Here is a 15,138-nt window from a genome sequence, read left to right on the forward strand (position 1 = left end):
GAAAGAGAATCCTATTGCATAGAGGTAGCGAGAGATGGTTGCATTAATCTTAATGTGCAGTGTGTAAAAGGTTTTAAAAAGATGGTTTTGTGTGACTTTTGCTTTAACGTAAAATTAGCTGTAGACATTATAACTTGTTACAATGATTTAGAGATAGTAATCTCTATAAAATAATAATAAGTTGATCTTTGCATTACACAATCCTATTATTATTATTATTATTATTATTAAGATCATAGTGCAGAGAGATACTCAGTTAATGTCAGAGATACTCGGTCAATGTCAGAAAAGCAATAAAACTGTTTACATCGTTAGAGAGCGATGGTTACATTACTCTTAGTATGTGCAGCATGTCTGGTAGCAAAAAGGGGTAGAAGTGAATAGATTTAAGCGGATTTTGAGATAGTACTCTCCATTTCTAATAAGAAATAAAGAAAAATAAGTCAGGATGGTGTGTCAGGACTGTCACATACTCAAGGTCCCAGTACAAATATGCAAAATAGAGCAAAAGAGTACATGGTTTATTTTGATGTATGATAGTTTTATTGCATGCTTGATGTGGATGATTAAAATCGTGTAGTGATCTATATTTAGCATAAGAATGAAAAGGCATAACATGGCAATGAGACAAACTCCATTAGAGATGTGAGCTAGATGAAATGATGAAATGTCTCTGTATAGCCCAGATTGTCTTCTGTTATCACTTAGCCTACCCTCTAAATTCACTAGCCTCTCTATATACACCAGCATGTTTACACTAGCCGGTCTTCTGCATACAATAGCCTGTCTTCGATATACACTAGCCTATGTTCTGAATACACTAGCCCGTCTTCTGTCTTCTGTATGCCCTAGCCTGTCTTCTGTATACATTAGTCTCTCTGTATAAACTAGCATCTCTGTATACCCCAAAATGTCTTCTGTAAAAACTTGTCTCTCTTTATAGCCTGTCTAGCCTTTCTTCTGTACACACTAGCTTCTCTGTATACACTAACCAGGCTTCTATATACAATAGCTTCACTCTATGCACTAGCCTCTCTGTATAATCTAGCCTCTCTATATACCCTCTCTCTATATATAGTGTTCTGCATCTCCGTAGTGGTAGCCTCTCCGTAGAAGCCAGCCTTTATTCTGTATTCACTAGCCTTTCTTCTGTATGCTGTAGTCTTTTATATATACTAGCTTCTCTGTACACCCTTGCATCTCTGTAATACACTAAACCCTCTGTATACCACAGCCTGTCTTCTGTATACACTAGACTGTAAACACTAGCTAGAATACACCAGCCTGTCTTCTGTACCCACTAGACTCTCTGTATACACTACCCAGTCTTCTGTATACACTGTCAGCTTGGATGTATACCCAAGCCTGTCTTCTGTATACACTAGTCTCTCTATAGCCACTGTCCTATCTGTATACACTCGACTCTCTCTATACACTAACCTCTCTATATACACTAACATCTTTGTATTTACTAGCCTCTCTTTAAATTAGCCTCTCTGTGTACCCCAGCCTCATTGTTTACTCTAGCATCTCTGTATACTCAAGCCTATCTGCATTCACTAGCCTGTATTCACTAGCCTTATATATACTAGCTTCCTGCTTCTCTGTACACCCTTGCATCTCTGTACACTAGACTCTCTGAATACACTAAACCCTCAGTATACCACAGCCTGTCTTCTGTATACATTAGACTGTAAAAACTAGCTAGAATACACCAGCCTGTCTTCTTTACCCAAAAGACTCTCTGTATGCACTACCCAGTCTTCTGTATACACTGTCAGCTTTGATGTATACCCAAGCCTGTCTTCTGTATACACTAGTTTCTCTATATGCACTGTCCTTTCTGTATACTCTCGACCCTCTCTATACATTAACCTCTCTATATACACTAACATCTTTGTATATACTAGCCTCTCTTTAAATTAGCCTCACTGTTTACTCTAGCATCTCTGTATACTCAAGCCTATCTACATACACGAGTCTTCTGTATTGTGTATTAACTAGCCTTTCTTCTGTATGCTGTAGTCTTCTATATATACCAGCTTCTCTGTACACCCTTGCATCTCTGTAAACACTGTGTAAACTAGCCAGTCTTATGTATACACTAGACTCTCTGAATACACTAAACTCTCTGTATACCACAGCCTGTCTTCTGTATACACTAGACTGTAAAATCTAGCTAGAATACACCAGCCTGTCTTCTGTACCCACTAGACTCTCTGTATACACTACCCAGTCTTCTGTATAGAATGTCAGCTTTCATGTATACCCTTTCTGTATACACTAGCTTCTCTATATGCACTGTCCTTTCTGTATACACTCAACTCTCTCTATACACTAACCTCTCTATATACACTAACATCTTTGTATTTGTCTTTAAACTAGCCTCTCTGTGTACCCCAGCCTCACTGTTTACTCTAGCATCTCTGTATACTCAAGCCTATCTACATACACGAAACCTGTATTCTGTATTCACTAGCCTTTCTTCTGTATGCTGTAGTCTTCTATATATACCAGCTTCTCTGTACACCCTAGCACTGTAACAGTACTAGGTTCCTGTATTACAGAAACAGAACACCAGCAATAAGGTGTATACTGTGCAGGAGGCACACAACACCGACTCTAACTTCTGCACTGCAGATGCATGTATTGCAGAAATTGAACACCAGTAATAAAGGGTAGCTTCAGGTGTGTACTGTGCAGGAGGCACATAACACCCATTGTAACAGTGCTAGGTTCCCAAGCAGTAAAGACACTGTCCCTGCCTATCGTCCTCTTTCCCTGACCACCGCAACACACTATACAAGGCCGCCATGCTGGCGGCCTTATATAGTGTGGGGTGTGTACTAAACCCCCCTGAGCTATAATTGGCCGCAGGAATCCTGCCTGTGGTGAATTGTGGCTCTCCTCACACAGGATGTCACATCTGTTCTTATTATATAGAACCTATTATGCTCCTCGTAAACTTTTTCAGTTTGGCCAAACGGCCGGACGCAAGTTGCCCCCGGTGCGGGAACATGGGGGGAGACATGATGCACATGTTTTGGAGATGCCCGAAGTTGATCCGCTACTGGACAGAGGTGACAGGAACCATTGATCGGGTGGTTGGAACCTCCACCATGATGGAGGCAAAGTATGGTCTCCTGGGATTAGTTGAAGGAGTTGGAAACCCGGGAAGTAGCCAGATGGCAGTTCTGAGATGCCTATTTCAGGCAAGGAAACTGATTGCCCAACCCTGCTTAGCCTCCAATGTTGGCAATGACTTGGTTTTTTTCGCTTGTTTCCCAAGATGACCATGTTGGCGTTTGTCAAGATGTTTGAGAGTGCCCGAAGAGATCGCCTATGGCTCCATCACCTTGAAAGTGCCTGATCTTGTCTGATCTCGGAGGCTAAGCATTGTCGGGATTGATTAGTAACTGTTGGCGTTGACATGTTTTTTTTTTTCCACTTGTTTCCCAAGGTGATCATCTTGGCATTTGTCAAGAGGGTTGAGAGTGCACAAAGAAGTTGCCTAAAGAGATCGCCTATGGCCCCATCACCTTGAAAGTGCCTGATCTTGTCTGATCTCGGAGGCTAAGCATTGTCGGGCCTGATTAGTAACTGGATGGGAGACCAACTGGGAATACCAGGTGCCGTAGCATTCTTTTTATGTTGTTGGCGTTGACATGGTTTTTTTTTTCCGCTTGTTTCCCAAGGTGATCATCTTGGCATTTGTCAAGAGGGCTGAGAGAGCCCAAAGAAATCTCCTACGGCCACATCCCCCTGAAAGCGCCCGATCTCATCTGATCTCAGAGGCTAAGCAGGGTCCGGCCTGGATAGTACTTTGACCTGTTTTTCTTTCGCTTGTTTCCCAAGGTGACCATTTTAGCATCAGTCAAGAGTTTTGAGTATGTCCCAAAGCGTTCGCCTGAGGTCACATCACCCTGAAAGCGCCCGATCTCAGAGGCTAAGCAGGGTCTGGGTCAGATGGGAGACCGCCAGGGTCTATGTTGTTGGCGTTGACCTTTTTTTTTTCACTTGTTTCCCAAGATAACCATCTTGGTATTTGTCAAGAGGGTTGAGAGTGTCTAAATAGAACACCTATGGCCACATCACCCTGAAAGTGCACAATCTCATCTGATCTCGGAGGCCTAGCAGTGTACGGCCTGGTTAATACCTGTATGGGAGACCATCTGTGAATACCAGGTGCCGTAGGCTTCTTTTTATGTTGTTGGCATTTACCTGTTTATTTTCGCTTGTTTCCCAAGGTGACCATCTTGGTGTTTAACAAGAGGGTTGAGAGTGCCCAAAGAGATCACCTACGGCCCCATCACCCTGAAAGCGCCCAATCTCATCTGATCTCAGAGGCTAAACAGTGTCGGGCCTGGTTAGTACCTGAATGGGAGACCGCCTGGAAATACCAGGTGCCATAGACTTCTTTTTTTGTTGTTGGCTTTGAACTGTTTTTTTCGCTTGTTTCTCAAGGCGACCATCTTGGCGTTTGTCAAGAGGGTTGGCCGTGTCTTGAAGAGAACGCTTACGGCCACATCACACTGAAAGCACCCGATCTCGTCTGATTTCAGAGGCTTAGCAGCATCAGGCCTGGTTAGTACCTGGATGGGAGACTGCCTGGGAAGACCAGGTTACATAGAAGGATCTGGTCTGGTAGTGTCTTGATTGGGAGATCGCCTGGGAATACCGGATGCCGTAGGATTCTTTTTATGTTGTTGGCTTTGACCTGTTTTTTTTCCCTTTTTTCCCAAGGTGACCATCTTGGCATTTGTCAAGAGGGTTAAGAGTGCACAAAGAAATTGCCTACGGCACAACACGCTGAAAGCGCCCAATCTCGTTTGGTCTCAGAGGCTAAGTAGGGTTGGGCCTGGTTTGTACCTGGATGGGACACCGCCTGGGTTTTCCAAATGCTGCAGGCTTCTTTTTATGTTGTTGGCATTGACTTGTTTTTTTTTGTTTGTTTCCCAAGGTGACCATCTTGGCGTTTGTCAAGAGGGTTGAGCGTGCATTTGATCTCAGAGGCTAAGCAGGGTTGGGACCTGGTTAGTACCGGGATGGGAGACCGCCTGGGATTTCTCGATGCCATAGGCTTTTTTTTTAAGTTGTTGGCATTGACTTATTTATTTTTTTTGTTTTATTCTTTTATTAAGTATAAGTAGAACAATATAAATATAACAGTCAACCATACAGCATGACCCAGGGTCACAATTATATGCTAACAAAAAATAGGCAGCCAAATAACTCTGGGTTCTCAGAGGGGAGTCCTACAGTTTCATGCAGAAAATAGAGAAACCCCACCTCCGACATGTAGTACAGTATAACTAGTGCAGCTCCGTTCGGACAAATGTAATCATGGAGAACAACTGGGACCACAGCGAGCCAGCTTATCATGACCTACGTGAACCAGAGCAAAATATGAGCCGGTCATGTCCAGAACCCTGGGGTTCTTCTGGGTCCCGAAGGCTAGTAAGGAGACAAGGCATAGTCAAAAGGGAGGACGGGGGAAGAAGAGAGTGCAAAGACGGAGAGAGAGGAGGTGGGGGGATGGCGACGGGGAAAAAAAGAAAAATAAAGACAAAAAGGAGGGGGGGAATGCCACCCAGGGCAGACATGGCCTACGTAGGTAAACGTTAGATGTTCAGTCGTTTTCTGGGACGGAGGCACTGCTCACCTCCCGAATGTAGTCTCGAGTACCAGTAAAATACGTCCAGGGCCTCCATGTAACACTAAATGCCTCTTCAGTGTTGTGAAGGGTGGCGGTCAATTCTTCCATCCGGAGAATATGATTGACTTTGGAATACCACAGCACCTTGGATAGGGGCTGAGGCTGCCTCCACAGTGCGGGAATGCAGGCCCGGGCGGCATTCAGGAGTTGCATCGTGAGGGTTTTTTTGTATTTTCGAACAGGCTGTTCGGTCAAGTGTAGAAGGCACGCTACTGGGAACCCAAAAGTTCCTCAAGGTCGGGCATGCCCAGAAAAGGTGTCCCATGGTCCCCATATCTGAATTTCACCTCCAACAAACATCCGGGATCGATCTATCCATTTTATTCAGAAGGTATGGGACTCTATACCAGCGTGAGACTATCTTGTATCTTGATATTGGTTTGCGATGGAAGCTTTATGTACTAAGGTCAGGATCTTCCCTATCTGTTGTGGGGTAAATGTGATGCCTAAGTCCCTCTCCCATTTGTGGATAAATGGTGGGGGTCGACTCCTCCTCCTGACTACTCAATAGGTTGTACAGGAGGGAGAGGGTGTGTCGCACAGGTTCCCTTTTGTGACAGATGGATTTATAGGGTGTCAGGTCTCTAGGAGTGTAGGGGGCCCTTTGTATGGCCAGAAGAAAGTGACGAAGTTGATAAGCACTAAACAAGTCAAGCGGAGGGTCAGAAAGCTCGGCGACAGTTTACGTGGTCGGGAGCCCTCCCGTGGGCCACACCTCTCCCAGACGCTGTTTCCCCACCACTGTCAACTGTCGCAGTTTCTTGTTGGTAAATCCCGGTGGGAAGTCTGGATTACCTATAACCGGAGTCATTGGTGATGGCAGGGGAGCAATGTGTGTGCAGCGGAACAACCTCCGCACAACAGCCAACGTAGCTCCCACTACGGGGTGACCTCTGAGGTCTTTTGGTAGGGAGGACAGGAGCCACGGGGAGGTCAATAGGGGAATGGATCCATCCTCAATCTCCATCTCCACCCACTGCTTGTGTGGGCCATTACAATGCCAATCAACGACTCTCGCTAGCAGAGTCACTCTGTAGTATTGTCTGAGATCTGGGAGACCCAGACCCCCCTTGTCCTTTGGTCTGGCAAGCAATTGCAAACGGGCTCTGGGCGGTTTGCGCGCCCAAATAAAGTCCCGGAGCAGCACCTGCAGTTGTCTGAAAAAAATTGGGGGTAACCGGATCGGTAATGTCTGGAACATGTATAAGATCCGAGGGAGGGCCATCATTTTGAATGCATTACAGCGCCCGAACCAGGTCAGTGTTAAAGCATTCCAGTTTCCCAAATCAGATTTCAGTCTATCCAGGAGAGGGACAAAATTAAGCAGGTACAATTGCGCTAAATCCGCTGCGATGTCAACGCCCAGTTAACGTATAGATTTTTCAGCCCAGTAGAATGGAAAAGAGGAGCGGAGCCTCTTGGCCTCACCATCCGGAACCGATATATTCAATACATATAGGCTGTCGTGTCGCTGTAGAGACGCAAGTATTTTGGGAAGCAAAATGTGTGGATTGGAGACGGAAAAAATTAGATCGTCAGCGTACGCCGCAATTTTGTGGTGTGCCGAGGGTTTGGATATGCCAGTAATATTCGGGTCATTCCGAACGTGACACATAAGTGGTTCCAGTGTCAGAATTAAAATTAGGGGAGACAGAGGGCACCCCTGCCTCGTCCCATTAGTGATGGGGAAAGAGTCCGAGCACCACTCGGTCACCCGTACCGCTGCCGATGGCGTGGAGTAAAGCGACATTACCCAGCTCATCATGTTGGGGCCAAGACCTATATGTTCCAGGGTGGCCTGCATAAAGTGCCAGGCCACCCTGTCAAAGGCCTTCTCCGTGTCCGTTGACAACATAAGCAAGGGCCTTCCCTGTACATGCGCCGCATGGATTAAATTGAGGACTCGGGCCGTATTGTCTCTAGCTTCCGACTTATTTTTATTTTTTTGCTTGTTTCCCAAGGTGACCATCTTGGCGTTTGTCAAGAGGGTTGAAAGTGCCTGAAGAGATTGCCTACGGGCACATCACCCTGAAAGCACCCGATCTCGTTTGATGTTGGAGGCTAATAGAGTCGGGCCTTGTTAGTACCTGGATGGGAGACCGCCTGGGAATACCAGGTGTCGTAGACTTCTTTTTATGTTGTTGGCGTTGACCTGTTTTTTTTTCGCTTATTTCCCAAAGTGACCATCTTGGTGTTTGTCAAGAGGGTTGAGAGTGCCTGAAGAGATTGCCTATGGCCACATCACTCTGAAAGCACCCAATCTCGTCTGATCTTGGAGGCTAAGAAGAGTCGGGCCTGGTTAGTACCTGGATGGGAGACCACCTGGGATTACCAGTTATTGTAGGCTTCTTTTTATGTTGTTGGCGTTGATTCGTTTTTTTTTTTTTGCTTGTTTCCCAAGGTGACCATCTTGGCATTTGTCAAGAGGGTTGAGAGTGCCCAAAGAGATCGCTTACAGCAGCATCACCCTGAAAGAGCCCTATCTCTTCTCTTTTCTGAGGCTAAGAAGGGTTGGGCCTTGTTAGTACCTGGATGGGAGATGGCGTTGGAATACCAGGTGCCGTATTCTTCTTTTTATGTTGTTGACATTGACCTGTTTTTTTTTCACTTGTTTCCCAAGGTGACCATCTTGGCATTTGTCAAGAGGGTTGAGAGTGCCCGAAGAGATCACCTACGGCCCCATCACCCTGAAAGCGCCCAATCTCGTCTGATCTCGGATGCTAAACAGTGTCGGGCCTGGTTAGTACCTGGATGGGAGACCGCCTGGGAATACCAGGTGCCATAGGCTTCTGTTTTTTTTGTTTTTTTATTTAGTAGTATGCGACATACAATGCAAAGGCAACTTCACAGAATGTGTGATACAAATAGTTACAAACAAACGATCATATTGCATGGATATCAGAGCCAATGGTAAGAAGTCTGAGGAGAATAGCACGTGTACAGCTTTGCGGTCATATCAAGATGAGATTAAAGCTCCATCTCGTTGGAATCCTCTACCACTTAAAATATTATTGATACTAGCCCTGCTACCCTCGAAGAGTTTAGATATCCATAGATAGGGGAAGAGTATTGTGTAGTAGTCAAATGGGGTCGGAACATACCATTTTCTTTTCCCTTTTTTGAGTTAAGAAGGGAAATAGTAGAACTGAAAGGAGGGAGAAGGGGAAAGAGAAGATTGGGGAAGGAAATGGCAGAAAAGGAAAAGAAGGGGTAAGGGGGTGTCGTGGGTAGAGTGGATAGTGTGGGGTCCCCTCCCAGGGAGCAAGAGACGCCCTCGGCTCACCAGCTCATCAGCTGTCCAACGTTTGGAACAGCGATCTCCAACGATCACCATGAGCTTACTATGTCTCGCGGAGGTATTCTTACGAAAAGCGAAACTGGGTCCAGTAGAACCATCTGTTCCCATGCTCCTCCGTTTTATCCCTCATTGTGGCAGTCAGGTCTTCCATTCGTTCAATATCATTTACCCTTGCGAACCACTGGGTCACCATTGGAGCAGATTGCTCTTTCCACTGACTTGGGATGCAGGCCCTAGCTGCATTGAGGAGATGTTTAAGTAAGGACTTATGATAACGCTTTCTCGACATAGGAGTTAGATTGAGAAGAACTGCTGCGGGATCATTGGCTAAGGAAATGTCTGTGAACTTGTGGATGAGTCTCAGGACAGGCTGCCAGAATGTTTGTAATTTAGGGCATTCCCAGAAAATGTGGAGAATGGTGCCAGCCTGTTGCCCACAGTGACAGCAGCGGTCAGATTGACCGGGGAATATTTTGGCCAACACCACCGGTGTACGATACCAGCGTGTGATCAGCTTATATGAGATCTCCTGATATTTACTGCAGAGTGACGACTTATGGGCGAAAAAGAGTATTCTGTCCTTCTGTGGTTTGGAGAATGTAGTTTGTAAGTCCCTTTTCCATTTAGCTAGGAAGGGTGGATCCGTTGAGGATTGTGCGTCTGTCAGGATTTGGTAGGACCTAGAGAGGGAACCACGAATTGGGCCATCATCCAGGCAAAGTTCCTCGAAGGGGTGGAATTGTCTAGAGAAGAACGAATGGTTAGGTAGTGATCCGAGGAAATGGATTAGCTGTCTAGCTCTCCAGCTATCCAATGCAACAGGTACTTGCTCTAGCAGTATGGTCCCCACGGGAATCAAGCCCGTGGGTCCAAGAAATAGGGCTGCTCTCAGAAGCCCTTTCGAGGCTTGCCTGGTAAAGGCCTGGTCAGACAGGCCCGGAGGGAATCTAGGATGTCCAATAATTGGGGTCATAGGAGAAGGGAAGTTAGTCAGGTGGGAAAGGTGAAAAAAACTATCCATCTCGGCGAGCGAGGGGCCAATTAACGGGTGAGTAGTCACACAGGGCTCCAATGGCCTCCCCGCCCAAGGCAGACCAGCCAGTGGAACCCGCGCCATCTCCTGCTCTAGCTTGACCCATAGCTTCAGTTCCCCATGCCGGTGTCTTATCACATATGGTCCCCCATCGGATAGTGTCTGCTGTGTACTGCGCATGCGCAGTACACAGCAACACAGATTCCGAAAATTGCGGAGCATGAACGGCGCCTGCGCACTGAGTCCAGGTTCTATCCCCACTATCCAAGTGGACATAGAGTAAGAATATAAAAGAGGCGAGCGCAGCGAGGCCGAGCCCGAAGCGTGGCGAGCAAAGCTCGCCTGCGAGGGACCCTCTAATATTCACAACCCTATGTCCGCTTGGATGGTGGGGCTACCACCTCCACTCACCGCGCAGGCGCCGTTCAGCTTCGGAGATTTTCCGAAGCTTCGTCTGCTCCGTACTGCGTATGCGCAGTACGGCGCGGACACTATATCATGGCCGGACAGTATATGGCAGAACACCGGCACCAGTCAACCACCGGTGTCATGTGCGTCGCTGTGTAATATAGAGCAGGGTCCGGGAAGCCATTACCTCCCCGCAATTTCGGTCGCAATAGCATTGTCCTACCAATACGCTTATGTTTTCCGCGCCAGAGGAACTTGATAAAGATTGAGCGAACCGCATGAAAGAAAGTCTGGGGTATTTTGATAGGTAAGGCTTGTAGTAGATACAGAAGTCGTGGCATCGCGTTCATCTTCAACACATTACAGCGTCCGAACCATGACAGAGCTAGTGGGTCCCATCTTTTAAGGTCCGCTGTAAGCCCATAGGCTTCTTTTTATGTTGTTTTTTGCTTGTTTCTCAAGGCGACCATCTTGGCGTTTGTCAAGAGGGTTGGGCGTGTCTTGAAGAGAACGCTTACGGCCACATCAACCTGAAAGCACCCGATGTCGTCTGATTTCAGAGGCTAAGCAGCGTCAGGCCTGGTTAGTACCTGGATGGGAGACTCCCTGGGAAGACCAGGTGCCATAGAAGGATCTGGTCTGGTCTGGTTAGTGTCTTTTTTTTTTTTTTATTCTTTATTTACGGATTGCAGGTAATACAGAGACAAACTTTAAAAGACATAGATCCCTCAGTTTTCCAGGTTAACAAAAATACATAGTTAATACTTCGTGGGGGACCGGGGGAAACCTAACAACTTATGTCAGCAGCAGCCCCAGCCGTGGCTAGGCCACCACATTATCCAACTCTAATGATCTGGCACCCCAGTGTCTACTTATAAACCAGGGCTTTCCGCGGGGCGATCCCCCTCAAGGCCCAGATTGAGGGGCCTCTAACATCGGTCACCTTCATTCTATTGGTCAAAGAGCTCAGCCGGGACCACCCCGAGGGCCGCCAACCCCTGGCTGGGAAATCGAGGGAACAAAACGAAAAGATCCTTGCAATCACCATGTATTTTAATTATACTTGGGAGTTAGGGGGTAGGGAAAGAGGGGGGAGCAAATGGGCAGGAGAAGGGGATGGGGGGCTCCAAGACAACCAACGACAACCAACGAGCAGTGTGCTCTTCCTCCCTGTCGCCTAACGCTGATGTGAGCTGTTCCATACGGTAGATGTCGCAAACTCTTGCAAACCAGTGAGACACCAGTGGAGCGGCCTGCCGTTTCCACATGCTAGGTATACATGCCCTGGCCCCACTCAGAAGATGTTTTAAGAGAGATTTATGGTACTTCTTGCTCGAGAGTGGGGTCAGATTGAGGAAGATCGCAGCTGGGTTGTTCTGGAGATCAATAGCCGTGAGGTCATAAATGATATTGAGAACCTGTCTCCAGAAATGGGCCAGTTGAGGGCATTCCCAGAAGATATGTAGTAACGTGCCGGCTTGATCACCGCATCTCCAGCACAAAGGGCTGTGACCGGGAAACATAGCCGCCAGGACAGTGGGGGTCCTGTACCATCGGGTCAAAATTTTATAAGCTATTTCCTGGTATTTACTACATAGGGATGACTTGTGCGCAAAAAGAAGCGCGCGGTTCTTCTGGTCTGGCGAGAGCCGGATATGCAGGTCTCGCTCCCATTTTTCCACGAACACCAGGTTACCCTGGGAGAGTTGGTCAAGTAGGATGCGATATGACAGGGAAAGAGACCCTCGGGTCGGTCCCTCTCCTGAGCATACCTCCTCAAACGATGTTAGGGGTCTGCGGAATTCGCCACTGTTTGGCAAAGATTTCAAGAAGTGGGAGAGTTGGGCAAGCTTTCACTGTCCCAGGGCAGTGGTTGCTAACGCCTCGTACATAGTGGAGACCGCTGTCCACGTCCTAGGGCCAAGAAAAGAAGAGGCCCGCACAAGGTCCCGGTCAGGTTCGAGGCGGAAAGACTTTTCCGTCATGCCGGGTTCAAAGCGTGGGTGTCCAATAATAGGAGTCATGGGCGAAGGGAAACTGGGCACGCCCATCAGGGTAAAATATCTGTCTAGCTCTTGTAACATTGGCTCAATGAGTGGGTGTGCCTGCGTCGCTCCCGACCAGCCCGGTCCACTCCAGGGCAAACCTGGAAATGGTACGGATTCACGCTCCAGACGAACCCACAGCTTATCCTTCAGGTGTCTGCACCAGTCAACTACTCTGTTCATGTGCACCGCCGTATAGTACCATGCCGGATCTGGGAGGCCAATCCCTCCCTTGTCTTTTGATCTGAGCAGTAATGTTCGGCTGAGTCTTGGAGGCCTGCCCTGCCATACGTATCGAATAAAGATGGAGCGCATGGCTTTAAAAAATGATTGGGGGATTTTTATCGGTAAGGCTTGTAATAGGTACAAGAGTCTGGGCATTACATTCATTTTGAGCACATTGCATCTCCCAAACCAAGAGGTTGCCAACTTTGACCACCTCTCTAGATCTACGGCAAAAATTTTTAGAAGCGGCTGGAAATTCAATTGGAAAATCAGATGTGGGTCCGGGGGAACCTTGGTACCCAGATATTGTATAGCCCCAGTTGCCCAACGAAAGGGAAAATTAGTGCTTAGACTCGTCTGGGCGTTGGTAGACAGGGAGACGTTGAGTGCTTCCGATTTCTGTAAGTTAATTTTAAAATTTGACAGGGTGCCATATCGTCTTATTTCCGCTAAGAGATTCGGCAATGTAATGTGAGGCTCCGAGACATAGAACAAGAGGTCATCTGCAAAGGCTGCGACCTTATGGTGGTGTGAGGGGGTGTCCAGTCCCTTGATGTCTATGTTCTGCCTGATGTGGTGCAGCAAGGGTTCAAGCGATAGGACAAACAAAAGGGGGGACAACGGGCATCCCTGCCTCGTTCCATTGCCAATAGTGAAACGCGACGAGGCAAACCCATTGACCCTAACCATCGCCGTCGGTGACGAGTAAAGAGCTGTAACCCATGAAAGCATGGGGGGGTACACCCAAGCTTCGCAGGGTGGCTAGCAAAAAAGGCCAGCTCACCCTGTCAAACGCTTTTTCTGCGTCCACAGAGAGCAACATAATCGGTAGTTTAAGGCGTCTGACGCGTTCTATAACATTGATTGTCCTGGTAGTGTTGTCTCGGGCTTCCCTGTTACGAATAAACCCCACCTGATCCAGAGGTATCAGGCGTTGGAGAATGGGCGCCAACCGCTCCGCCAGTATCTTAGTGAAGAGCTTAAGGTCGCTGTTTAATAAGAAGATGGGCCTGTAGTTCGCACAGAGAAGCGGATCCTTCTCCGGCTTGAGTATGACCGAGATGCTTGCCTGCAACAGCTCCGGTGGAAAGGTCTGGCCCTCCAATAGGGCGTTAAAAGCTGACACAAACGGCATGGACAAGAGGGAGAGGAAGGCCTTATAATAAGGGACCATAAACCCATCTGGGCCTGGTGCCTTGCCCTTGGGTGAGTCTCTTAACGCTGCCGACAATTCCTCCGGGGAGATAGGTTGCGAGAGAAGCTCTATCTCTTCCTGTGTCAGCGACGGGAGGTTTGCCGAAGCTAGGTACTCGTCAATGGCCGCTGTGCCGGCCTGGAGGGCGTCTCCTGAGTCCCGGGGGTGCAAGTTATAAAGGGCTTCATAGAAAGATCGGAAACACTCCGCTATCTCCCGTGAATCATCAAGCTTGGCACCCGAAGGGGAGGTTATGGTTGGAATGAAGGACGCGTTGCGTTGGGCACGCAGGGAGTTCGCTAGGGACCTACTACACCTGTCTCCATATTCATAATACGTCCTGCGAACCCACATGAGTCTGGTTCTAGCCTGAAAGAGAGAGAAATCTCTAATTTGTTCTCTAAGATCTCTCACCTCCACCTCCAGCGCAGCAGTCGGCTGGGATTTGTGTCGTTGTTCACACGCATGCAACTTGGCAATAAGTTTGGAGAGAGCCTCAGTTTTGGCCACTTTGAGTCTATGACCATGTTTAATAAGAATGCCCCTAATGTAGCATTTATGAGCCGCCCATAACATGAGGGGGTTGGAAACAGAATCACGGTTATGATCAAAGTAACTTTCTAATTCCCTAAGCAGGTCTGCGTGGGTCTCAGGGTCCTTCAGGAGAGACTCGTTCAGTCTCCACCAGGACTGACCACGCGACTCCTGTTGTAGCTTCAGCATCAAAGAAATCGGGGCATGGTCAGACAGGGCTATGTGGCCTATCTGAGCGTCTGTGACTGCCGGGATAGCATTGTGGGTGACTAAAAACATATCTATACGTGAGTAAGAACCATGAGCGGTGAAAAAGAATGTATAGTCCCTATCCTGTGGGTGAAGCGTACGCCACACATCGATCAGTCGGTGGGAGTGTAGCAGGTCTCTTATGTGTGAACGCGTTCTCGCAGAAATCGCAGAGGTGCCCGATGATGAGTCTCTGCGGGGGTCCAAGGTGAGGTTAAAGTCCCCCCCAACGATCAAAGTACCCTCCGAGAATGCAGCCAGGGCATCCAAGCATGCTTCTTAGGCCGGCAGCTAGTCCACATTCGGCATGTATAGGTTGGCAAGAGTAAAAGTTTGCGAGTGGAGAGTTCCCTTAATGAAGAGATATCTCCCTTCACTATCGGCTTGGACAGCTAACAGGCGCCACGGCAAGTTTTTAGCAAGAAGAACACACAC

General features: G+C 47.7%; 3 pseudogenes; all 3 read left to right on the forward strand.

Moving 5' to 3' along the window:
- The first annotated feature begins 4,296 nt into the window (after positions 1-4,296).
- Positions 4,297-4,415, forward strand: LOC143949783 (5S ribosomal RNA; annotated as a pseudogene).
- A 3,529-nt stretch (positions 4,416-7,944) lies between these two features.
- On the forward strand, positions 7,945-8,063 carry LOC143947931 (5S ribosomal RNA; annotated as a pseudogene).
- A 322-nt stretch (positions 8,064-8,385) lies between these two features.
- LOC143947194 (5S ribosomal RNA) lies at positions 8,386-8,504 on the forward strand (annotated as a pseudogene).
- The last annotated feature ends 6,634 nt before the right edge of the window (positions 8,505-15,138 follow it).

This window comes from Lithobates pipiens, unplaced genomic scaffold (assembly GCF_037356315.1).
Source record: "Lithobates pipiens isolate NorthernLeopardFrog02 unplaced genomic scaffold, aLitPip1_a1.2 Scaffold_30, whole genome shotgun sequence".
Taxonomy (NCBI): Eukaryota; Metazoa; Chordata; class Amphibia; order Anura; family Ranidae; genus Lithobates; species Lithobates pipiens.